Genomic DNA, 27,038 nt, shown 5'->3' with positions numbered 1-27,038 from the left:
TGTGTTGTGGGTTTATGAGAAAAGCCTGTGTTTTGGCGTGAGTGTGTTGCGGGTGCGTGGGTATCACGAGCCCAAGCCGGGATGGGTTATTATCTCGGTGGAGCTCCTCTGGTCACTCGGGAGCGGAATAAACTGAGTGATGTCCCCTGAGTTATCGAAAGCGATAATGGGAGCGGGACTAGGGGGTGCTTGGCTACGAACGCGCCGGGCGCGGAACCGGGCATCGGCCTACTCACCGACTCCGTGGCCCTTCGCTGGCGAGGGCTAGAGGATGCTTGGCTACGCACGCGCGGGGCGCGGAACTGGGCATCGCTCGTTGGGTGTCACATGCGTGGCGGTACTCTGCGGTGTGACACTGGAGCCAGGGTGTGCGGATGACCCCTAGGGGAGGTCATGGTGCATACGGTTAAAATTGGATAATGGTTTGAGATGTCAAATGTGTCTTTTGGCGTGCGTGGAAAACTTGTGTTTTACGGGTTTGTGCATTGGGCATGTTTCATGCATCTTGTTTGAGTTATATGTGTTTTTATCTGGTAGTGTTTGGGTTTTACTTACCTGCGGTACCATTCGTGGTTCCGTAGCTTTTGGTGCAGGAGATGAGGTTGAGGAGGAAGAGGCTGAGCCCGAGGATGCGGCTCCGCCGGGTTGCTGATGTTATCTTTTTATTTGTTTAAAACTGTATTTGTGGTATATGTAATATTTTATCTATGTACGTTTTAAACAGCTTGTATTATGTTAAGAAAAATTCTGGTACTTAGTTATGACTTTCTTATCCGCTGCGTGTTTCTCTGTACACTTTTGCTGCCTTGCACACACTCGGCACCCGTCGTTGGGGTGGTGACCCGGGTTGTCACCATCCGGACGTCTCAATTTCCCCCTGTTCGGGCGTGGGGATTTTGGGGGCGTCACAGGTGGTATCAGAGCCGTTTGGCTCTGGGTAAAACCACAAGTCCCGTAGGTAGTACCAGAATGTTTTTAAAGTTGTGTTTTAAAATTATGTTAAGTATAGTTGTTTTATTTGTTTTATTTGTTTATGTTTGTTTGCTTGTTTTATTTAGTTATGTTTTGGCATGCTGGTTCCTTTTATTTCTCGCTGCGTGGTGCTGTTTTTGTTTTGTTGGTTTTATGATGGTTTTTGTTTGATTTCTTAAAGGAGGGTCAAGAGTGGTGTTGTGACAGAATTATGGGGAGACCAGGTAGACCAAGGAAAAATACTCAGGAACCGCAAGACAATACATCCAGGGATGACTCCATAGCCGAAGCAATTCGGCAGATGACGGAGTTCATGCAACAGAATATTAGGCCACAACAGGCAGGGCCTTGGCCACCACAAGGACCTTGGCCACCACAAGGGGGTCCTTGGCCACCATCAGGAGGGCCTTATCCACCATCAGGAGGGCCCTATCCACCGTCAGGAGAGCCTTGTCCGCCACAGGGAATGTATTGGCCACAACCAGGAGGTCCCTGGCCATATCAGGGAGGGCCTTGGATGTATCAAGGAGGGTCCAGTAGCATGGTGCAAGCCGGATGCACCTATGAGCGCTTCTTGGCGCATAGGACTCCACACTTCAATGGGAATGAGGATCCACTTCAGGCTGGGAAATGGATCAAGGATCTGGAGAAAACCTTTGAGGTGTGTGGATGCACTGAAGCACAACAAGTACTCTATGCCAGCTACCTCTTACAAGGTATCGCTTCTGATTGGTGGGATACCAGGAGGGTGATGTTGGAAGCTGAACTGGGATCTTTCGCTGCGGTGACCTGGCAGCGTTTCAAGAAGGAATTCAATGACCGCTTCTTTCCCGCATCGGTAAGGAAGCAAAAGGCAAGAGAGTTCTCCAATCTGGTCCAAGGGGGCGCAACAGTGGAACAATACGCCCGGAGGTTCATAGAACTTGAGCGGTTTGCTCCTCATCTTGTTGCCACAGAGGAGCTGCGAGCTGAGCGTTTTCAGGAGGGACTACGCCCTGATATACGCCGATTGGTGGTCAGCCATCGGATATCCACTTTTCAGGAGTTAGTGGATGTGGCCACCCTTATAGAGCGGGAAAATAATCTGTGTATGGGATCCCCTTCAGGGCAAAAGAGGCGGAGTTTTTCTGGTGAAGGAAGCAGCTCGGGTTCGCCTCAGAAGTTTGTTCAGCGGACTGGAACCCGATCTCAAGCATCCTCCAGTGTTCGCATGGGAGGACGTATGCCTGTTTGTGGGGTTTGTAATAGAGCTCATGAGGGCGACTGTCGCACGAGTAGCGGACCCCAGTGTTATCGGTGCGGTCAAGTGGGACATATAGTTCGGGATTGCCCCGTTAGAGCTCAAGGAAGCCGTGGAGGTAGACACGGTGGAAGAACCAACCCGAGACAAGCAGTGCAAGCCCGGGTTTATGCTGTCACGCCCGGAGAGGTGGACGATGAGGCACCAGCGACCCATGATGCTGGAGTAATCACAGGTATGGATTAATTTAATCTTTTAAGTTGGATTTATTTTTGGTGTATTTGGTTTCTTCGTTGTTTTTTTTTGGATTTCATGGGTTGTGTGTTTGGTTCAGGAAGAGTCCGGTTGTATGAGTTTTATGCTTGTACTTTGTTTGATTCTGGTGCTTCACGATCGTTTGTGTCTTCCACGTTTGCTCGGGTGTGTAACTTGGTCACGGAACCGTTGCCGAAGGCTATGGTAGTGGCGCTACCCGATGGCGAGATGGTGTGGTGTTCCAAGGTTGCTTTGGGATGCCCGTTAAATTTTGAGGGAAGATTTTTGGATGCCGATCTGGTGGTATTCAAGCTGTTGGGTTTTGATATCATCCTCGGGATGGATTGGCTATACCGATATTCTGCGACTATTAATTGCAGAAGTCGGACAATTAGCTTTCAGCTTCCGGATGGTGATTGTCTGGAATTTGCGGGGAGTAGATTAAAAGAAAAGCCGATGATTATATCGGCGATACAGGCAAGAAGAGAGATTGCATGGGGAGCGGATGCATTCTTGGTTCAGATGGTGTCCACGCCGTCTGAGAAGAAGTCCTTGGCAGACATTCCAGTTGTGGAAGAGTTCCCCGATGTGTTTGTGGATGACTTGCCCGGACTACCCCCCGTGCGAGAGATGGAGTTTGTTATAGACTTGGAACCTGGAGCGGCTCCTGTGCATAAGGCTCCTTACCGCATGGCACCGGCTGAATTGAAAGAGTTGAAGACTCAGTTGCAAGAATTAGTAGAGAAGGGGTTTATTCAGCCTAGTACGTCGCCGTGGGGTGCTCCAGTTTTATTTGTTAAAAAGAAAGATGGAACCCTTCGTATGTGCATTGACTATAGGGAGTTGAACAAGGTGACCATCAAAAATAAATACCCTCTCCCGCGGATTGATGACTTGTTTGACCAACTTCAGGGGGCAGCGGTGTTCTCTAAAATTGATCTGAGGTCGGGATACTACCAGCTGAGAATCAGAGAGCAGGATGTGCCGAAAACTGCCTTCAGGTCGAGGTATGGACACTATGAATTTAAAGTGATGCCGTTTGGGCTAGCTAATGCTCCTGCCGCTTTCATGGATTTGATGAATCGGGTGTTCCAACCTTATCTGGATTCCTTCGTGGTAGTATTTATTGATGATATACTGATTTATTCCCGAGATATCGAAGAGCATGTGTATCATCTTAGTCTGGTACTTGAGAAATTGAGAGAGCACCAGTTGTACGCCAAGCTCAGCAAGTGTGAGTTCTGGTTGGAAGAAGTTAAATTTCTTGGGCATGTAATTTCCCAGGGTGGGGTGGCAGTTGATCCCAGTAAGGTAGAAGCCATTTTGTCATGGCCACGCCCAACTACAGTACGCGAGATCAGGAGTTTCTTGGGGCTCGCCGGTTACTACCGAAGGTTTGTAGAGGGTTTTGCTCGCTTATCCGGACCTCTCACAGCTTTGACTCGGAAGAATACAGAATTTGTTTGGTCAGAGAAATGTGAGAGAAGCTTCCAGGAATTGAAGAACAGGCTGACGACGGCACCAGTGTTAGCACTCCCAGAACCGCATAAGCCGTTTGTAGTCTTCAGTGATGCGTCTAAGTTCGGTTTGGGTTGTGTCCTTATGCAGGAAGGACGGGTTGTAGCCTATGCATCTCGTCAGCTTAAGGACCATGAGAAGAATTATCCGACGCATGATCTAGAGTTGGCTGCGATTGTTTTTGCACTCAAGATCTGGCGGCATTTCTTGTATGGGGAAGCTTGTGAGGTATTTACTGATCATAAGAGCTTGAAGCATTTGTTTTCCCAGAAAAATTTGAATATGAGGCAGAGGCGTTGGCTAGAGCTAATCAGTGACTATCAGTGTGAGATCAAGTACCACCTGGGGAAGGCTAACATAGTTGCTGATGCTTTGAGCCGGAAGTCTCATTTGGAGGATGAAGCCGAACCGTCAGAAATGGATTCGTTACTTTATGGGATGAGAAGGCTCCTTATAGAGAGTTCGCAACAAGTAGAGATTTTGTCTTCGGTTCTGGACATTCGGGTAACCGATTTTGAAGAATTGAAAGTTCTCCAAAGAAAGGATCCGAAGCTGCTGAACATCAGGAAAAGAGTCCGAAAATCTCGAGGGCCGTTGCACTATAGCATGGATAGTGATGGGGTACTTCGGTTCCGAGATCGCAGAGTGATCCCGAAGGACGCAGATTTCAAAGAACGAATCATGGCGGAAGCTCATGCGGCCCCGTATTCAGTTCATCCCGGCAGTACAAAGATGTATCGAGACTTGAAGAAAAATTACTGGTGGGATGGAATGAAGAAGGACGTTGCCTTATATGTGGAGAAATGCCACACGTGTCGTCAGGTAAAGGCCGAGCATCAGAGACCTGCAGGTATGCTCCAACCCCTCCCTATTCCTGAGTGGAAGTGGGATGACATCACGATGGATTTCGTAGTGGGTTTGCCGAGAACACCTAGTGGGAAGAATTCTGTTTGGGTGATTGTGGACCGGTTAACGAAGAGTGCTCATTTTCTGCCTGTTAACAACACCGACTCTTTGGGTAAGTTGACCCGTTTGTATGTCAAAGAGATAGTTCGGCTACATGGCATACCAAAGACTATAGTGTCGGATCGAGACCCGAGGTTCACATCGCAGTTCTGGAAGAGTTTGCAGGCAGCTTTGGGTACTAAGTTGAAGTTCAGCACTGCTTATCACCCGCAGACAGACGGCCAGTCAGAGCGCACCATACAGACCTTGGAAGACATGTTGAGAGCTTGTGCCCTGGAATTCCAAGGGAGTTGGGAAAATCATTTGCCGCTCATTGAGTTTGCCTACAATAACAGCTACCATGCGACTATTCAGATGGCTCCCTATGAAGCTCTTTATGGAAGAAAGTGTAGGTCACCCTTGTGTTGGGATGAAGTTGGGGAGAGTAGGGTAATTGGACCCGAAATAATTCAGGAAATGCAAAGCCAAGTCCGGATCATCAGAGAAAAAATGGCGGCAGCTCAGAGTCGCCAGAAAAGCTACGCTGATACCAGGAGGAGAGAATTGTCATTTGAAATTGGTGATTGGGTTTATCTTAAAGTCTCTCCCATGAGAGGTGTTAAGCGTTTTGGTAAGAAAAGGAAACTAGATCCGAGGTACGTCGGCCCTTTTCAGATTCTGGAGAGGGTAGGGTCCGTCGCCTATAGAGTTGCTTTGCCGGATTATTTTGGGGATGTTCATGATGTCTTCCACGTATCATCCCTGAAGAAGAGCTTTGGGCAGCAAGAGCCACGTTTCGTTGACCCAGCAGGTATTCAGTTGCAACCGGATCTCACTTACGAGGTTGTTCCGTCGCAGATTTTGGATTGGAAGGAGCAACAATTGAGGTCCAAGACGATACCGTTGGTTAAAGTGGCTTGGGGAGATCCGTTAGCTCAAGACTTCTCTTGGGAGCGAGCAGCGGACATGAGGGAGCTATATCCATATTTGTTTGAATGATGAAGGTATGTAATTTTAATCTTGGTCTCAGTTGGTTCATGTGCGTTTGTGTGGCTTGGTTTAAGTTGGTGGTGATCTTGCAATTTCGAGGACGAAATTGTTTTTAAGGAGGGGAGGATGTGATGACCCGCTTTTAAGTGTATTTTCGCTGAAATAATTCTTTTTATTTTAATTAATATATCAGATATTTTATTTTATTTTAATTGCATTTTTAAAGTCGGTTTTTAATTTATTTTAATTTATTTGAGGTTGTGTTTTATTTCTTTTAGTTGTTTTTGTGGTTTTAATCTTTTGGCGGTTTGTTTCTTTTTCCCGGAGTGAGGACTGGACCTCATTTCTTTTCACATCTTTTTTTCTTTTTCTCTTTTTCCTTTTTCTTTTTCCCTTCTTTTCTTTTTTCTTCTTTTTCTTTTTTCTCTTTCTTTTCTCTCTCCTCTCTCCCGCTCGACTCGGACCCCCCCCCGTGCTCTCTCTCTCTTCTCTCTCTCTCCCTACGCCGGCGTCACCTTCCCTAAGCCCTACCGCCGCCGTCCGGCCACCGTTCGGCCTCCCACCGGTCCCATTCTCTTCCTCTCCTTCCGGTCTACCTTCCCTCCAAAACCCACCCCCAACCGGCCGGCCATTTGGCCGGAAAAAGCTTCCAAAGGGCGCACGGATTTTGCTCCGATCCGCCGCCGTCGCTCCACCTCCGGCCACCATTTCTTCACCACTTCATCACCGACTCCTTGCCGTCCTAACCCACCTATTTCCGGCCTCCAACGACCACCGGAACAGCTCCTACGAGCTTAGTTTCCGTTTTGGGTAATCCGGCCATTTCCGGCCATTCCGCCGCCACCCACGGCCGTCCGTCACTTCCAATAGCTTCACAACCACCTCTAGACCATTCCCTATCAATCCCGTGTCCTAGTTTGTCCCCGTTCAAAAGTGGATTTTTCGGACCCACGGCCACAGTGAAATTTCACTGTGACGTTGCTGTTTTTCCGCCGTTTGCAACGCCTCGTGTTTTCTAAAATTGCCGTATAGCGCTGTAAGTATTTTCCAAACCCTATTTTCAGATTTAAATATATATTGCTCATTCAATTTATTTATTATCTGTTGTTGGTTGTTGATTCCGGACTGAGTCCGAGGAGTTTCGGGGGTCGGATGGATGGAGGACGGAGTTGCTTGATTATTTGATTTATGTGATTGGATTATTTTATTGTGCATTGTTATGGCATTACATGGTGCATGCACGTGTGTTGTGGGTTTATGAGAAAAGCCTGTGTTTTGGCGTGAGTGTGTTGCGGGTGCGTGGGTATCACGAGCCCAAGCCGGGATGGGTTATTATCTCGGTGGAGCTCCTCTGGTCACTCGGGAGCGGAATAAACTGAGTGATGTCCCCTGAGTTATCGAAAGCGATAATGGGAGCGGGACTAGGGGGTGCTTGGCTACGAACGCGCCGGGCGCGGAACCGGGCATCGGCCTACTCACCGACTCCGTGGCCCTTCGCTGGCGAGGGCTAGAGGATGCTTGGCTACGCACGCGCGGGGCGCGGAACTGGGCATCGCTCGTTGGGTGTCACATGCGTGGCGGTACTCTGCGGTGTGACACTGGAGCCAGGGTGTGCGGATGACCCCTAGGGGAGGTCATGGTGCATACGGTTAAAATTGGATAATGGTTTGAGATGTCAAATGTGTCTTTTGGCGTGCGTGGAAAACTTGTGTTTTACGGGTTTGTGCATTGGGCATGTTTCATGCATCTTGTTTGAGTTATATGTGTTTTTATCTGGTAGTGTTTGGGTTTTACTTACCTGCGGTACCATTCGTGGTTCCGTAGCTTTTGGTGCAGGAGATGAGGTTGAGGAGGAAGAGGCTGAGCCCGAGGATGCGGCTCCGCCGGGTTGCTGATGTTATCTTTTTATTTGTTTAAAACTGTATTTGTGGTATATGTAATATTTTATCTATGTACGTTTTAAACAGCTTGTATTATGTTAAGAAAAATTCTGGTACTTAGTTATGACTTTCTTATCCGCTGCGTGTTTCTCTGTACACTTTTGCTGCCTTGCACACACTCGGCACCCGTCGTTGGGGTGGTGACCCGGGTTGTCACCATCCGGACGTCTCAATTTCCCCTTGTTCGGGCGTGGGGATTTTGGGGGCGTCACAGGGAACATCAAATACAACATGTATCCCCTCAACGTCACAGACTCATATAAAGTAATAAACATACTATATATAATAAATAAAAAAATATAAGCATAGATATAAAACAAAACTCGAATTGAATTCAAACAAACCAAATCTCAAAAAAACACCAAATAAAAATTCATAAGCTTATTTTCAGGAAAACCAAGTTCATCATTGACCACAACATTAAAATGAAAACTAAAAAAACCAAATATTTAGGAAAACAAAATGCATCATCATCAACCATAACACTAATAGTAAAATGTACAAAATGAAGAAAGTAAATATAAAATTAATCTTATACTAATATTATGTGGTCTAAATTCTTTTGAAAAAATATCTCTGACACATTTTCACTAAAGATCAAAACATCCTCATACAAACCGATACAAAGCAAGAACAAAAGGTTAAATAAGTAACTATGTAATAATACAAAAGCAAAAAACAAGTGAGAAAATTACTGTTTCTAATATTGTAGCTTATTACTGTCCTTAACACTGCAGTACGCTAATCCCCACTTTTAATATATAAAAGACTAAAAACCAAAACATCCTCATACAAATCGATGCAAAGCAAGAACAAAAAGTTAAATAAGTAACTATGTAATAACACAGAAACAAAAAATGAGTGAAAAAATTACTGTTTTTAATACTGTAGCTTATTACTGTTCTTAACACTGTTCGTAAAACTGTAGCACACCAATCCCCACTTTTAATATATGAGAGAGATATAGGTGGTATAAATGATAAGGGGAAAAAACCAGAATCTAATAAAAAAATAAATAAACAAATTTGAGACAATAATAGAAAATTAATATTATAAAAGTATTAAAATTAAATTTCCCATAAAATTATCTTTAATTTAGCAAAATATGACATTTTCCAAATTTTTTTTGGAAAATTTTACCTATTTTTCTTTAGTGAATATTTTAAACAAAAAATTAGATATGATAAATTTTTTATATTTTCATAATTATTTAAAATATTTTTAAAATTATAATAAATATCAGTATAATAAAAACTGTAAATAATTTGAAGTAAATAAATATAATAAAAAGATTAAATGATTAGAAGGAAATATTAATATGAAAGTAATATTTAAAATTAATCTTATGCTAACATATAAATGGTGTAAATGGAGAAAAAAAAAAACCACAATCTAATAGAAAGTAAAATAAACAAATTTGAAAAAATAACAAAAAAGTAATTTAATAAGGGCATTCACATTAAAATTCCCATAAACTTGTTTATAATTTAGTTAAAAATGAGATTATCTAATTTTTTTTTTTCAAATTATACTTAGTTTTTAAAAACCTACAACATTTGATTTGCCATTGTTTATCTAATCTATTAAAATAATATTTTTCAATTGTTTTTTTTTTTATTATCTTAGTTTGTTTATCTAATCTATTAAAATATTATTTTTTTATTTTTTTTTGTTATTATCTTAGTTGTATTTACAATTTTAACAACTTAATATATTTTCGTATGGTTTGAAATGTTACTTTATTGAATATTTTAAACAAAAAATTCAACCATTTTTATTGGGTATGATAATACTTTTATAATTAAATTTTTTATATTTCCATAATTATTTAAACTATTTTTGAAATTATTATTTAAAAAAAAATAAATATGATCATGAAAAAAAGTGTAAATAATTGGAAGTAAATAAATATAACAAAAAGTTTACATGATTAGAAAAAAATATTAATAAAAAAATAATATTCAAAACTAATTTTATACTAATATATAAGCTGTATAAGTGATACAGAAAAAAACAAAAATCTAACAAAAACCAAAATAGACAAATTTGAAAAAATAATAAAAAACTGATGTTATAAAGTCATTCACATTAACTTTTCCGTGAAATTATTTATAATTTAGTTAAAAATGATAATTTCAAAAAATTTTCTCTAAATTTTACTCAATTTTCAAAAACCTCCAATATGTCAATATTTATGATTTCTTTATTATATTAAAATAATATTTTTGTATTTTTTTTAGTGAATATTCTGTAATGAATATTTTAACAAAAGTTTAAATAATTTTTTTGTGAGTATGATAATATTTATATAATTAAATTTTTTATATTTCCATAACTATTTAAATCATTTTTAAAATCATTATTTAAATCTATATTAAATATGAGTAAGATTAAAAGTGTAGATAATTGAAAGTAAATAAATATAATATAAAGTTTAAATGATTATAAATATATAAATCTATTTATATAATATAACTATATATACATATAAATATATAAATATTTATATGTATAATTGAAAGGTGGTCCGTATCTATGTAGAGATATATGTTAACAGATATATAAAAATATAAATATAAATATATAACTAAATAATCCGGTAATAAACAAATGATACGAGGGCAGAAAAGTAATTTGACCCTAACCCTAGGAAGCCCTATAAAAGCATCTCTAAACCAAACCCTACATTTTGGCCGCCCCCCCTTTCTTCTTCCGTCGCCTCTCTCTCTCTCTCTCTCTCTCTCTCTCTCTCTCTCTCTCTCTCTCTCTCTCTCTCCAGTCCTCTAAACCTAACCCTAGATTTTGGCCGCCCCTCCTTTCTTCTTCCGTTGCCTCTCTCCCTCCCTCTCTCTCTCTCTCTGTCCGGTCCTTCTGGTTTCATCTTCCGTTGTCTCTTTCTCTCACAGCTTTCATCTTCTTGTTTGATTTATGTTTATATTTTGTTCTTCTTTTAATGTTTTACAGTTTTGTATTCCGTTTATTTCGAATGTTTATATATTTTTTTTTGTGCGTTTACATCCAGATTGTTCTTTAGAATATATTTGTTATTTGGTATATTTTTTGTTGTTTTTTCATACTTTCAGATGAACATTGTTTTTTACGGTCTTTCATTTTTTTTTGTTTTTGCTTTTAGATCTCAAGATATTTGTTTTTGTTTCATTTTTTTTGTTGTGTTTTGTTCTTTTAATATTTTGCAGCTTCGTTCGCAGCACTCGTTTTTCTCCGGTCCTTCTCGTTTCATCTTCCGTTGCCTCTCTCTCTCTCACAGCTTTCATGTTCTTGTTTGATTTATGTTTGTATTTTGTTTTTCTTTTAATGTTTTACAGTTTTGTATTCCGTTTATTTCAGTTGTTTTTGTTTTTTTTTTCTATGTTTTTTTCCTCTTAGATCTGAACAGATTTGTTTTTGTTTTATTTTCTTTCTCCTCTTTTGTTATTTTCCAGCTTCGTTCGCAGCACTCATCTTTACAGTATAAATTAAATTTTTTTATTTTTAACATTTAGATCTGTACAACAGATTTGTTCATGTTTTTACGGTTTTTCAATTTTTTTTCTTTTTCCTCTTAGATCTGAACGGTCTTTTTCCCCTCTCTCTCTCTCTCTCTCTCTCTCTCTCTCTCTCTCTCTCTCTCTCTCTCCGGTCCTTCTCGTTTCATCTTCCGTTGCCTCTCTCTCTCACAGCTTTCATCTTGTTGTTTGATTTATGTTTGTATTTTGTTCTTCTTTTAATGTTTTACAGTTTTGTATTCCGTTCATTTCAGTTGTTTTTGTTTTTTTTTTTTCTATGTTTTTTTCCTCTTAGATCTGAACAGATTTGTTTTTGTTTTATTTTCTTTCTCAGGGTCGTGACTATGGCCGCGCGCAGCAGGCCACGACCACCGCAGCGTTGCAAATGGCTACTGGTGGGAGCGCACGGCCACGCCGGAAGGTCAAATTTTTTTCATTTGTGTATTTTTTTGGTGTATTGATGTATATTATCACTATACATATACTTTACATGTAGAGCAAAAATTTTCAATCCGATAGTTTTTTTTTTCAACAATTTACGAACTGGGTTTTGTATTTTTGACTAACTACGGTTTTGTTTTCCTATTCTCAGCACACAACAACAAACCAGAAGATGAAATTTCAGAAAATCGAAATTGTATATCAATCATTAAATTTTTTTGTTCGGTGTACTCTCTGTAAATAAAGATGTAAATATGCAAACACAGTTTTTATCTTTCCATTTTTTTTTTGCTGTAATACATATACATGTCATCTAATTACATAATGTAAGAAATTCATTCATTCATACAACACAATTAAATTTTACAATAAATATACTGAGGAAAACAATAAAAGCGTACCTAAAATTCAATCGCTGAGAGTGTAGAACGCAGTAGAGCCACAACGAAATGAAAGAAATCTTAATATTTAAACTGTAGTTCAATTCACTTTATCAGATGAAGAGATCAGAAATAACCGTAAAAAGACAATAACACCAAGCTGGCAAAGCAAAACGACATTGAGGACAACGAAGCAAACAATAAAAATAAGGGCAAAATCGGCAAAAAAAAAAAAAAAAAAAAATTCTGTCGGTGGGAAGTTAAAAAGACAAAAACATCTGTCGGTGGAATACAACTGAAACGTAAACCACCGTAAATGCCAAATAAACTGAAGGGTAAAATGGGAAAATAAACGTTGGACGAAAAAAAAAAAAAAACCGGAAAAAAGATTAACTGTTCCTAACACTGTTCCTAACACTGTAGCACGACCATCCACACTTTTAATATATAAGAGATATAATGCTTATAAAACATTGAAACCAAGGGGCTAATATTGGTTTGAGTTATTCAATTTTTATATATATCATGGTAGGACCTGGAACATAATAAAGAATTCTCTTTCAAAAGCAAAGATCTCATAAATATATATAGATTTACACTGATATTATTCTATATATCTTTCCGCCCATCTGACACTTGTACAATAAAGAAAGATCGAAAACACGAGCTCCAAAACACGAACTAGAGTTGTATAAATACAAGTCCTTGCTCTGGTACTTTCATTTGTATCATTGCACCAAAGAGTCTTCTACAAGTTTTTGTAGCCATACCCCTTAAAAAAAATGCCTCTTCAGGTGCCCAAAACTGCGCATATGAGCCTAAACGAAGAGCAGCTAAAGCTGATTTTCAAGCAAAAAGATGTCAACGGTGATGGTGTCCTGGACAAGGAAGAGTTGAAGAAAGCCTTCCAGCAACTCGGTGCACTTATTCCTGTTTGGAGAGTTCACCGTGCTCTCAGCCACGCTGATGAGAATGGAGATGGACTCATCAGCGCAGAGGAGCTGGAAGAAGTCGTGAAATATGCTCATAAAGTTGGATATAGCGTATAGGTTTCTTAAATCATGACTCTTCTAAGGTTCCTATACCATGATTATGTGTGTGTCGTCTTCCGATTCACAGCTTAATTCCTTTTCTAGCTGAGTAACTGTAGCGGTAAAGCCACTTTTATAGACTTTTATGGGTCAAAAATGGTGGCTAGTTGAGCTTGCATTCACATTTGCTTCCGCCATCTTCCAGTTGCTTCCGCCATCTTCCACTTGCTTCCGCTATCTTCCACCGCCACCTTTATGGGTCAAAAATGGTGGCTAGTTGACAACCTCCTAACAGTGGTATCAGAGCATCAGGTTTATAGCCAGTTTTCGTGCTACAGTTAGATCCAGTTAGTGGAAAGGAGGCATCTTCAATAATGGCGACGAAGTATGAAATAGAGAAGTTCAATGGGAGTAATTTCTCATTGTGGAAAATGAGAATAAAAGCAATTTTGAGGAAAGATAATTGCTTGACGGCAATTGGAGATAGGCCCGATGAGATCACTGACGACGGCAAGTGGAACGAGATGGATGGCAATGCTATTGCTAATCTGCACCTAGCACTAGCTGATGGAGTATTGTCAAGTGTGGCGGAGAAAAAGACAGCAAAAGAGATATGGGATACTCTGACAAAATTGTACGAGGCCAAATCACTACACAACAAAATTTTCTTGAGAAGAAAACTCTACACCCTTCGGATGATGGAGTCAACTATGGTGACAGACCACATCAACACCCTCAACACTTTATTTTCACAGCTCACAGCAATGGGGCATAACATAGAGACGAGTGAACGTGCTGAAATTCTACTTCAAAGTCTACCTGATTCGTATGATCAACTCATCATCAACTTAACCAACAACATTGAAGTTCTAGTCTTCGATGATATTGCAGCTGCAGTTCTTGAAGAAGAAAGTCGGCGCAAAAGCAAAGAAGATAGACCAGGAGGTTCACAACAAGCCGAAGCTTTGGTAATGACGAGAGGGAGATCAACGGAACGTGGCCCCAGTGGGAGTCAAAATCAGAGTAGATCAAAATCCAGAAGTAAGAAGAATGTCAAGTGTCATCACTGTGGCAAGAAAGGGCACTACAAAAGGGAGTGTTGGCATCTCAAGAAGAACGAAGAAGCCAAAGGAAAAGGCCCTGAGTTGTCAAAAGCTCAGGGTTGTGTAGCAAGCACCTCAGATGATGGTGAAATTTTATACAGTGAGGCAACAACAGTTACTGAAGGTAGAAGAAGATTTGCTGATGTCTGGCTTATTGACTCAGGAGCAACATGGCATATGACTCCCCGGAGAGAATGGTTCCATCAATATGAACCTATCTCAGGAGGATCTGTGTTCATGGGAGACGATCATGCCTTGGAGATTGCTGGTATTGGTACCATCAAATTAAAGATGTGTGACGGTACAGTTCGCACCATTCAGGAGGTACGACATGTGAAAGGCCTGAAGAAAAATCTATTGTCTTTAGGACAATTAGATAATAGTGGGTGTAAAACCCATATTCAAGATGGGATCATGAAAATAGTTAAAGGCGCGCTTGTAATGATGAAAGCGGAAAAGATAGCTGCAAATTTGTACATGCTTAAAGGAGAAACACAACAAGAAGGAGAAGCATCCACTGCGTTGGCAAGTTCGGTAGAAGAATTAACAATGATGTGGCACCATAAGCTTGGCCACATGTCGGAACGAGGTTTGAAGATTCTTGCTGAACAAAAGCTTCTTCCAGGGCTCATTACCCTTTTGTGAGCATTGTGTTACTAGTAAGCAGCACAGATTGAAATTCAGTAGTTCCTCTGCTAGAAGTAAAGCTATCTTAGAACTAATCCATTCTGATGTTTGGCAAGCACCAGTTTTGTCCCTAGGAGGAGCAAAATACTTTGTGTCATTTATTGACGATTACTCCAGGAGATGTTGGGTGTATCCAATAAAAACTAAAGCAGATGTATTTCCAGTTTTCAAAATATTCAAAGCGCGGGTTGAGCTTGAATCTGAAAAGAAGATCAAGTGTTTAAGGACAGACAATGGAGGAGAATATACTGGCATTGAATTTGATAGCTTCTGTCAACAAGAAGGTATCAAAAGGCAGCTCACGGTGGCATACACTCCACAACAAAATGGAGTAGCAGAGCGGATGAACAGAACCTTGTTAGAACGAACAAGAGCAATGTTGAGAACTGCGGGAATGGCCAAGTCATTTTGGGCAGAAGCAGTCAAGACTGCTTGTTATGTGATCAATCGGTCACCATCAACCGCAATTGATCTGAAAACGCCGATGGAGATGTGGACTGATAAGCCAGCTGATTATACTCACTTACATACATTTGGAAGTTCTGTTTATGTTATGTACAATGCCCAAGAAACATCAAAACTAGATCCAAAATCTAGAAAATGTATTTTCTTAGGGTATGCTGATGGAGTCAAGGGGTATCGCATGTGGGATCCCACTGCCCTCAAGGTGCTAATCAGCAGGGATGTTGTATTTGTAGAAGATAAGGTACAAGAAAAAGAAAATGATAGCGCTTCAAAAGAGAAACCAGAGACTACTACAGTTCAAGTTGAAGAAAGACAAGAATTAGAAGTTCCAGATTCTTCTGAAGCAATATCAGAGCACGAAGAACAAGAACAAGCTGAGTGTGCAATTCCACAAGTTCGACGATCAACTCGGGAGAGAAGAAAACCAGCTTGGCACTCAGAGTACATCATGGAGGGAAATGTCGCATACTGTCTACTAACAGAAGATGGAGAACCGTCAAATTTCCATGAGGCTACAAATAGTCAAGAAGCTTCTCTGTGGATGGTTGCAATGCAAGAAGAAATTGAAGCTCTCCATAAAAACAAAACATGGGATTTTGTACCACTACCACAAGGAAGAAAGGCCATCGGAAACAAATGGGTTTACAAGATCAAACGAAATGGCAATGATCAAGTGGAGCGGTATCGTGCTAGATTGGTGGTGAAAGGATTCGCTCAGAAAGAAGGCATAGACTTCAACGAAATATTCTCTCCTGTTGTTCGACTCTCAACGGTTCGAGCAGTCCTTGCGATGTGTGCTACATTTGACTTGTACTTAGAACAACTGGACGTGAAAACTGCATTTCTTCATGGAGAAATTGAAGAAGAAATTTACATGCTCCAACCAGAAGGTTTTGAAGAAAAAGAAAAAGAGAACTTGGTTTGCAGGTTGAACAAATCTCTATACGGTCTCAAACAGGCGCCGAGATGTTGGTATAAGAGATTTGATTCCTTTATCATGAGCCTTGGATACAACAGACATAGTTCAGATCCTTGTGTTTACTACAAGAGATTTGGTGATGGTAATTTCATTATTCTGTTGTTGTATGTTGACGACATGTTGGTAGCAGGCCCCAACAAAGATCGTATTACAGACTTAAAGGCACAGTTGGCTAGGGAGTTTGAAATGAAGGACTTGGGACCAGCAAACAAGATTCTAGGGATGCAAATTTACAGAGACAGAAATAATAGGAAGATATGGCTTTCTCAGAAAAATTATTTGAAGAAAATCTTGCGACACTTCAACATGCAAGATTGTAAGCCAATTTCTACCCCTCTTCCTATTAATTTCAAGTTATCGTCAAGTATGAGTCCTAGCAATGAAGCAGAGAGGATGGAAATGTCTCGAGTACCGTATGCATCAGCAGTGGATAGCTTAATGTTCGCTATGGTTTGTACAAGACCAGACATTGCACAATCAGTGGGAGTGGTTAGTCGATACATGGCGAATCCTGGTAAAGAGCATTGGAGTGCTGTAAAGAGGATCCTGAGATATGTCAAGGGTACCTCAAATGTCGCATTATGTTATGAAGGATTAGACTTTACTGTCAGAGGCTATGTTGATTCAGATTATGCAGGTGATCTTGACAAGAGCAAGTCCACCTCAGGTTATGTGTTTACTCTTGCTGGAGGAGCTGTAAGCTGGGTTTCAAAATTGCAGTCTATCGTGGCTACTTCTACAACGGAGGCAGAATATGTCGCAGCTACACAAGCTAGCAAAGAGGCAATATGGTTGCAAATGCTACTGGAAGAGCTTGGACACGTACAAAAGAAGGTTGATTTATTTTGTGATAGTCAGAGCGCTTTGCATTTGGCAAAGAATCCAGTATTTCATTCAAGGACAAAGCACATACGAGTTCAGTATCATTTCGTTCGTGAGAAAGTGGAAGAAAGAAATGTGGATATACAAAAAATCCATACAAAAGACAACCTAGCAGATATATTAACAAAGCCAATTAATAATGACAAGTTTATCTGGTGTCGATCCTCCTTAGGCCTAGCAGATATGTAAGTGGCATGGAGATGGAAAGTGTAGAAAAGATAGAAGGATTACAAAAGTGACTTTAAGTGGGAGATATGTAGCGGTAAAACCACTTTTATGGACTTTTATGGGTCAAAAATGGTGGCTAGTTGAGCTTGCATTCACATTTGCTTCCGCCATCTTCCAGTTGCTTCTGCCATCTTCCAGTTGCTTCCGCCATCTTCCACTTGCTTCCGCTATCTTTCACCGCCACCTTTATGGGTCAAAAATGGTGGCTAGTTGACAACCTCCTAACAGTAACATCACCTACGTGCAAGACCTATTTTATGTTTACGGCCAAGACATGATTATTGTGTCCCTGTTTGTGTTGATGTACCTCAATATAGGAGTTCTGCTACCTATAAGTCCGTGAATAAACATGACATCACTTACTAATAAGTTTAAGTGATAGGTTTTTTTACATCAGTCGTGTGCTTGTTGTGTCAATAAACAGGCTTGAAAAATTTAGTAAATTTTTCCTAACCATTGTGGCTAATACTGGTCATTATATTCTCTGGTTGTCTTGTTAGTCTCCAAGCAATTAAGGTTTCTTTTATGAATTGTACTCATGTTTCGAAGGAAATTAATATATAAGACTCCAAAATTATTCCGAATTTCTCTGATGTAGTTCATGAAACCAACCTGCGGGTGCTAGCAATTATTAGATGAAGAAATAGTGGACGTCATCGGCTTAATTAGCTGATCTCAACGTGTAATTGACTCGTTTCAAAATATTGAGAATTTACCTTTGTTGTGACGAAACAAATACCAATAAATACTGAAATATTTCAGTATTTATTGGTATTTCTCAATAAATACCAATTTAATGCTTGTGCACCAAAGAACTAGTGGAGCAGATCACGCAAGTCCTTAAAGATAGAATTGGGAATATATATAATTGAAATTGAAGTGGAAAAGAAATGGAGAGAGAGAGAGAGAGAGAGAGAGAGAGAGAGAGAGAGAGAGAGAGAGAGAGAGAGAGAGAGAGAGAGAGAGAGAGAGAGAGAGAGAGCTTTATGAATACATTTGTAATATTATTATCAGGGGCTTGAATACAAAATATAAGTCTAAGTTTATAGGGAATTATACAAAGATAAAACAAGGCCGACATAACGCCATCTTGATCGTTTTAAAAACAAAATATCTTGAAATTGTTTTAAAAACAAAATATCTTGATAAGATAAACTTGTTCATATCACAAAAACCGAATCTCTTGATTACATCACAATAACTCGATTAAATTCTTTATTTGATGTTATCTTTACCATACCCACAAACTCAAGTTGGAAAGCATTAAAATCTTTGAGTTTGAAATAATTGGTCATGCATGAACTTGAGCTGTGAGGCCCATATCCTAGTTCTCTGTGCCCTTCTCCCTCATTTTCTCTCCCCGTCTCTCCCTCACATCTCTTGGTCACCACTACATGGCAAGTTGCTACATGATGGATACCAATGTGGACCAAATTTTAAAAATCCGTTATAAGTTTTAGATAGGGCAATCATAAGATCAAGAGTTAGGAAGGTTAAGAAAGTTATGTAAGAATGAGTGCAATTCACTTAGAACTAGTCTAACAAGAGCCCAACATTCAACATAGTTTTGAGAGAAGGAGATCCAGTTTTGATCTATATGATACGAACTATGGAAGATATGACTTAGACTGTCTCTTTCTCTCTCTCTCTCTCTCTCTCTCTCTCTCTCTCTCTCTCTCTCTCTCTCTCTCTCCCTCCTTCTCTTGCACCCTAACCCTTTCTATTTTTGTCTCTCTACCACAATTGTATCATTGACTAGTCATTTTGGAAAATAGGCTAATTACACACACGCCACCATTGACCGCGTCGTCTTTGATAGCCACCAAACCCCTACAATTCGACCCAAGCACCCTCCCCCTTCGACTTATTAAATTGCTAAGTTTGTTAATTTTTAATTTCAAGGACGGCTATAATATTCTTTTGCTTAAAGACTTAGAGATGTAGCTTATAAATATTGCATATGGTGATGTAATTTAAATATTTCCTGGTATTGTTAATTAGATTTTATGACAACATTTTTCTTATTTTTCTTTGTGAATTAATTGTACACTTGTTACTCAACATGTGAACACACACACATGTTATCACATTGTGTGAGGGTTGTTTGACCTGGCTAGCCAACATCTCGATATCACGGATTTCACCAAATCACAGGCGGGGCCGAGGGTATCACTTATATGTTGGTGTCAAAGATTTTATGGCTCTTGGGAAATCAAAGTGTCAGGTAGGGACCGTACCAAAGCCTTAGGCTTTAATCTTGCTGTGAAAAGCTTGTGTTGTGGAATTCAGGGAAATGTTTAGAAGTAATGAGGTTGGATCTTTGGTAGGTAAGATAGAATGATGTGATTAAGATTACCCCAAGAAGAACCTTATGACCAAGTTCCCAAAGATGTCCTACAACAACATTGGGAATTATGCCATGGCTCAAGCCCTAAACACATGACCGAGATGTTGGGATGTCAACATAAGTTCTTCTAGTAGCACTTCTAACTACAACCTTGGGCCGAACAAATAGGTTGCTCATACAAGTGGTTATTGCCCTATAGAACCCTCAATTTTTTCTGGAACCGAGGGCCTATTAGGAAAAGGAAATGGATCGATCACGGATTTCAAAAGGACATTTGAGATATGCTATTGTACATAGGACTGTAATGTTTTATGTTCAAGCTATCTATTTCAAGACAAAGTAGCAAGATAGTGATAGATGAAGGGACAACTTCTATAATAGTGACCTAATGAAGGTTTTAGCAAGAGTTTGACGACTACTTTTTCCCCAACATTGTGAGATGAGCAAAGGCAAGGAAATTTGCCAGCCTAATCCAAGGCGATATGATGGTGGAGCAATACGTTGTGATGTTTATGGAATCGGGGAGGTTTTCCACGCACCTTATATCCACTAAAGAGATTTGAGTACAATGCTTCCAGGACGGGTACGGACATGCTTTAATTTTTGGTAAATTAAACTGGCAAAGGTTAGAGCATTCCATCGTTAAGGACGAGATGCAAAGCTAGGCATTGCTCAGAACAAAGTTACATGCACAGTTAATAACCTATGGTGTGGCGAAGGGAGTTAAGATGTATGAGTGGTCCATTTAGAGGAGATCATGTTACACACATTAATAAACTGAATGTTTTAAAAAAGAGGATTTTGGGTATGTTTCAACTTGTGTGAAAACTATGTTGAGAGTTGAGTTTTATTACTTAATTGGCAAACTTCAAGATGAAGTTGACTGTTGCTTGGTTATGTCTAATTTGGTAAAATGTGTAATGTCAATTATAATATTTTCCTGCATCGTGGAATTTTGAATGTTGGTATGTGGTAGTGGATCACGCGGAAGAATGGTATCCCCAACATATATAAATGCACAATATTGATATAGCAGCGCCTTAGATGCTTAAAAATCAACTTGTGGAATAGATATCAGTGGAGGTGGTCAATTGGGAAATAGAGAATCCTTTTAAATAGAATAAAGTAGAAAAGTATTAACGGAAAGGCCGGGATTCGTATTCAGTCTTCAACATTTCGCTCGTGATCCGTATGTAAAGTCGGTTAAAGGAAATAAAAAATGTTTGGACCCCACGTATATAGATGCTCCAATTTTATTGTGGACAATAAAATGCATTTTAAAGTTAGGTTTTATCCGGTCGTTTTGCACTTTGAATGTGGATTTTTATCTTCAATTCGCATTCAGCAAATTAAATGGACCCAAATATATGTTGGATCGACTGTATACATATGAGCCAAGACACGAGAAAAGGATAAGACTTTCTCATGCATGCATTTTTGGGTCCAAGTAATATTTGGATTCTAAAGCATGAATAAGACATCAAGCTAGTGGGTCAGTTGATACTAACAAGATCACATTTGCATGCAGCATTTATAAACGCCAGTCCAGGCCGTTGGCCTTCGACTGTTTACATACATTATTGTTGAACAAGGAAGTTAGAATTGGATCCCAACCATAAAAGTAAAAAGAAAAGAAAACGATAATGATCATGACGCTTTAAAGCATCAAAAGCTATAATATCTAAGCATACACCCCCGGTGCGACGTGGAACAAGCATTCACATTTCAAAAGAAAATTATATATCTCAGGATCATGCTCGCGAGCATCACGTACAGTTTAGTTTTCTTTGAACGATTCCATTCCTTTTTTTTTTTTTTTTTTTTTTTTTTTTTTTTTTTTTCAGTCCCACTTATCTTTATAGGAGAATACAACCTTTCGTTTCTGAAAATAGATCATTCAGCCTGATCATCTTTTCGTGTGGATGACAATGCATGCTTACGTACGTACCCCTTATGATCTGAAAAAATGGCCTTGACATTGCTTTAATTCAGAAATTTTACAAAAGTAAACTTACAAGCAAATTAACATTTTTTCATGTGATACATTAATTTTACTTTATATAAATAAAAGAAACTTTACAATCAGATCACCTACTACATTAAATATATAATCATGTCACTTTATCAAGAGTTTACTTTGTTTACTTTTGTAAAATTCTTTCATTGCCAAAGCATTTGTAATACTAATTATTACAAGGACATCAAGCCTCCTGGAGATCGATTGAAAACATGTCAAGAATTGCATGTTTTTATGACTAAGGAAGGGCTAGCCATATATATATATATATAATATGTATGTAACTAAGCTTACTAGAATAGAAATCATGTTTTCTTAACGAAACTTGTCTTCCTAAGAAAATCATTTTCTTTGAAAAATCATTTAAGAAAAGCATTTTCTACTGTAGCAAAGGTAGTAGTACTACTATTAATGCGCCTTGCATTTTATACATCTGCAAATTCATTGTGATATCCCGCATGATTTACGTGTATTTTTATTGAAAAATTATTTAAAATTATTATAATTAGTGATTCTTTTATTTTAAATTAAATGTGTTTCTCGTTGTATTGTTTCATATATTTTTTTAAGCTGTTAGATTTAAATAATGTGTTTTATTGATATTAATAATTATTTCACATTTAAATTAATCTTTAGCTTGAATTGTTTTATTGTTGAGCTTTAACTATTTTATTTTATTAATATTGAGTTGTAGTGTTTTATTTGACTTTTATTTATTTTATTGTGCTCTTTATTTTAAATTAGTTTATTGTTGAATTTTATTATTTTATTTTACTAAGTTACTGAGCTTAAATTATTTTATTTAAAATTTGTTGTTTTAAAATCTATTTCGCTAGATCAATTTGAAACCCGAGTTGAAAATACTGAATCTCATTTTCTTTTCTTTTTCCATCTTTTTTATTTTTTATTTTTTTCTTTCTTTTTCTTCCTCCCCTACCTTCCAGCTGTGTGACCCCGCTCCCCTATTCTCTCTCCTTGTGTTCTCTCCTCCCAACCCACTGTCGTTCGCCGGAGTCTGGCATCATCGCTTAACTCGCCGAGTTCCCCTCATGCCGACGACCACTTCCCTCAGATCTCAACTCCTGCCTCGTCACCACCTTCCCCCACAGCCCTCTCCAAGTTGCTGCCTCCTATTACTCTAGCATCGCCGTCCGTGGTTTTCAGGCCACCGCACCATCACCAATCACCTACTCCCTCATTGGCGACCTTTCCCCCATCCTAGTCTCCATCCCCAGTGGTCCCTCTCTCTCTCTCGGTGGCATTGGAAACCCATTTGGGTTTTTTGCCATTCCGCTGCCATCGCTCTACCAGCAGCTACCACCTCTTAATAACTTCATCACCGATCTCTCAGCTACCCAAACCACCCATCCTCAGCTCCGATCTGCCACCATTGTAGTCCCTTGAGCTTCATCTCTGTTTTGCCTATTTTAGCCTCCAATTGCCACCTAAGCCGCCATCCATGGCCAACCACCACCACCAATAGTTTCACTAACACTCCTAAGCCTTTTCCTAGCAATCCCTAATCTTCATTTATCCTCGTTCGATCCACGGCCACAGTGCATTTTGCACTGTTACATTGGTCTGTTGCCACCCTTTGTGACAACCCCAACTTCCACATGCGGACACATGGAAATAGAGGTGTCGGGATGATGACAAAATTGGATTTTTCGCATAATTGCATGCATGTACATGTGTTGGACATTGAAAACTGCATTTTTACATGTAAATGGATTCTTGGTGCGTGTATATCACGACTCCAAGCCGAGATGGGCCTTTATCTCAGTGGAGCTCCGCTGGTCACTTGGGAGCCAATATATTGAGTGAAATCCCCTAAGTTGTCTCAACTACAAGAAAAACTAGCTTTTGTGACCAATTTATTGCAATGAAAAGACTATTTACAACTAAATTTGGTCGCAAATAGTCTTTTCATTGTAATAAATTGATTACAAAAATTCATTTTTCTTGTAGCGTGCTGTGCGAAAACGGGAGAGGACGGGATGGTAACGCTCTCGTACCGACTCCATGGCCCCTCCATTGTAGGATCTAGAGGATGCTTGGTTACGTACACACTGGGCATCGCTCGTTACGAAGTCACAAGCATGGTTGTTATCCACCATGTGACGAAGGGAGCCAAGGTGTGCGGATCACCCCTAGGGGAGGTGATGATGCATACGATTAATAAAAATGGATGTTGAGTTGAGACTTAGATTTTTGGGCCATTTTCTAGAAAAATAGTGAGGAAAAGTTTCAAAGGAAATTTTTGGGCCAAATGTGATTTTTGGCGTGAGTTGGAAATGAATTATTTTTGGTAAAGATTATTTTTGGATTTCATGCATATGACATCTTGTTTATGCATATTGTTGAGTTTTAATGTACTTTTTTCTTGTGGGTATTTGAATTATTACTTACCTGCAGTACCGTCTTTGGTACCGTAGATTTTGATGTAGATGAGGTGGAGGAGGTAGAGCCTGAGGAGGTGGATCCACTAGAGGACTGATTTGGAGTTGCTTATAGTGTTGGAAATTATTTTCCGTGCCTTTATATTATGTATTTTGGATTTGAGACAATGTTGAAACTTGTAGTATTTTATTACGCTTGTTTTAAGCGAGTTTATATTAAAACAAAATTCTGGTACTTAGTTGAAAGACTTTTTATTACCGTGCGTTATTTTTTTGTACACGTGTTGCATGTACACACATTTGGCACTTGACGATGAGATGTGTGACCCATATTATTATCATCCTGATGCCTCGATTTTTACATGTCCATACGTGGGAGTTGGGGGCGTCGCATTCATTTTTTGTTGTTCCTGGCCAAGAGAATAGAAACAGGCTAGGGGAATAAAATCAAACGAAAACACGCAGTGGTACATGAAATGCATACAAAAACGTTAGTACGTACTTGTAAGTTAACATTTTACGTCAGCTTTAACCAACAATACATGATGATATTATACGGATAGAAATCCTCATTTTTTCATGACCATTCAACTTGTTCCGACTATACTTTCGATGCATTTTCTGTCAAAGATTCTTTCTCATGCGAATACGTCATCTAATTTTGATGGTGGCCTATTTCCTATCGTGTGAGAGAAGCTGCACATATGGTACTGCAGATCAAGCAATTACAATCTCAGACGTTGCTTGGACAAATTAAAGCATTTTTTCTTCAAATTAGTCTGGTTTTTTAAGACTTTTCTTGACGATTCCTTTGTTTTTGGAAATGGGATACGATGATTTAAAGGTAAGCTAGCTGGTGGAGACCATTGTAATTCTAAGATCCTGAACTCCTTTTCACTTTTCAGGACTGTTGCCTGCATGCATATATATTTATATGGGGCCCCAAGTAGAAATTAATAGAAAAACAACATTTCTAGTGATTTTTACAGTCTTACATATATATTGATTTGGTCGATATAGAAGCTTCTCACTTATCAACAGGGAAAAGATCGATTATCATTCACATTTACGCAAATTTGATGAAAATACTTTTAATGTTTGGCAACTTTTATCGAATTAATTCGAGCAACTACTATATATATATATATGTTAAGAAATTCAATATTGAAAGTTATCGAGAGAAATGATTTGAGAACTAATATTATAACACGTACGTACGTGCATATACACAATTATATATTAGGACTGAAAAGAAAGCAAGACATATATGCACTTAAGACACATATACAATCTTGGAAGCGTAAATATTGCCAAAGGATCATCACTTAATTAATTTCTTGTTGGTACGTTCGTCGCTAATTACTTATAACTTAATGCTAGAAGAACCTGAAGACGTTGCAAATATATATATAGCTAGTCCACATATATATTTTTTAAAGCACGTACGTGCACACGAGTATACTATTTGTAGTAGTACTAGTTCACGATACTACTAGACGTAATTTATTTCTGCAACGCCAACATGCAGGATTAACCCTGCTTAACGGTGTACCCAATTCCCACAATATATTTCACCAGAGTGTCCACCTCTTCGTCGCTGATGCATCCGTCTCCATTGGCATCGGCATGGAAGAACCCAAGGTAGGTTCGGAAGGCGGGCCATCTAGAGCCCAATGATTTAAATACATTCTTTATCTCTTCCTTGCTATAAACATTATCATGATTGATGTCGCATTGCTTCAGTATTTCTATGATCTTAGCTTTATCATCGCGATCATCGCTGCATTGAAGGGATGGGGCGCCAGGGCAGAAGCTCAGGCGGCACTTCGGTTGATCTGACGTTGCATGTACACTTTTTTGAACCATGTTATGATCGCGGGAGAGAGGAGATCGAGAGAGAGGGGAGGGGGAGGGGGGTTTGGGGGTGTTGTTGGGGTTGTGGAGGTGCAAGGTTCTGTACAGGTTTTGATCGAGTCTGTTTTGTGGTTTTATTTTGGGAGGATTCAACATGCACTAGCAGCTACAGTTTATATAGACCTTGTGTATCACTGCATATACTATACATACGTATATCCGCTTCACGTGTGTACAGATGCAATATTCCAACTTATCTCTTGAGTCTTGAAAGGGACATGCCACGCACGCTAAATTAGGATAAAAGGAATGTATCTTTCTGAGAAAGTAGTAATCAGGTAACTTGTGTGTGAAGCTAGGGATGTAGGACAAGATGTCAAGATTCATGCATGCATGTTGCATGCGCTGTGATGCCAGCGATCGTGTTATATACAGTTGAGCAATGCTCTTGAGGATTGTTAGAGGCCTTTGTATTTTTTGTTTTCATATATATATATATATATAACACAGACACAATTATTCCAACTTAACTTGAGTCTTGATAGGAAAAAAAACCCGAGTACTCGCTCTCGCTCCCTCCGTCTCCGTTAACTCTTTAACCTCCCCCAACCCAGATCTGCTCGACCGGGGGAGGGGGGTGGGAGTTTCATCTCCTGCTCCTCTCTCTCCCTCTTTATCGTTTTTAGCGGTCCGTTGTCTTTTTCTACTTTTTTTCGTTTTTCAGGCCAATAAGGGAGGATTTCCGCCTCGGGCCGTCCAGCCGCCGAACGTCAATACGCGTCCCTCCGGGATGTTGCTTAGTTGCCGATCTACAAACACACCGATCGAAGTGCCACACGGAGCGGGGCGTAGCAGTCAC

At 39.5% G+C, this 27,038-nt stretch overlaps 1 long non-coding RNA gene across 1 annotated transcript; it reads left to right on the top strand.

Moving 5' to 3' along the window:
• The first annotated feature begins 11,508 nt into the window (after positions 1-11,508).
• On the top strand, positions 11,509-12,072 carry LOC122295656. The gene is made up of 2 exons (XR_006238202.1): positions 11,509-11,787; positions 11,959-12,072. It is a non-coding gene; the product is annotated as an uncharacterized LOC122295656 (long non-coding RNA).
• Positions 12,073-27,038: the final 14,966 nt, after the last annotated feature.

Source organism: Carya illinoinensis, chromosome 15 (assembly GCF_018687715.1).
Source record: "Carya illinoinensis cultivar Pawnee chromosome 15, C.illinoinensisPawnee_v1, whole genome shotgun sequence".
In the NCBI taxonomy this organism is placed as follows: domain Eukaryota; kingdom Viridiplantae; phylum Streptophyta; class Magnoliopsida; order Fagales; family Juglandaceae; genus Carya; species Carya illinoinensis.
Note: the sequence above shows the minus strand (reverse complement) of the source record. Positions and strands in the feature narration are given on the sequence as shown.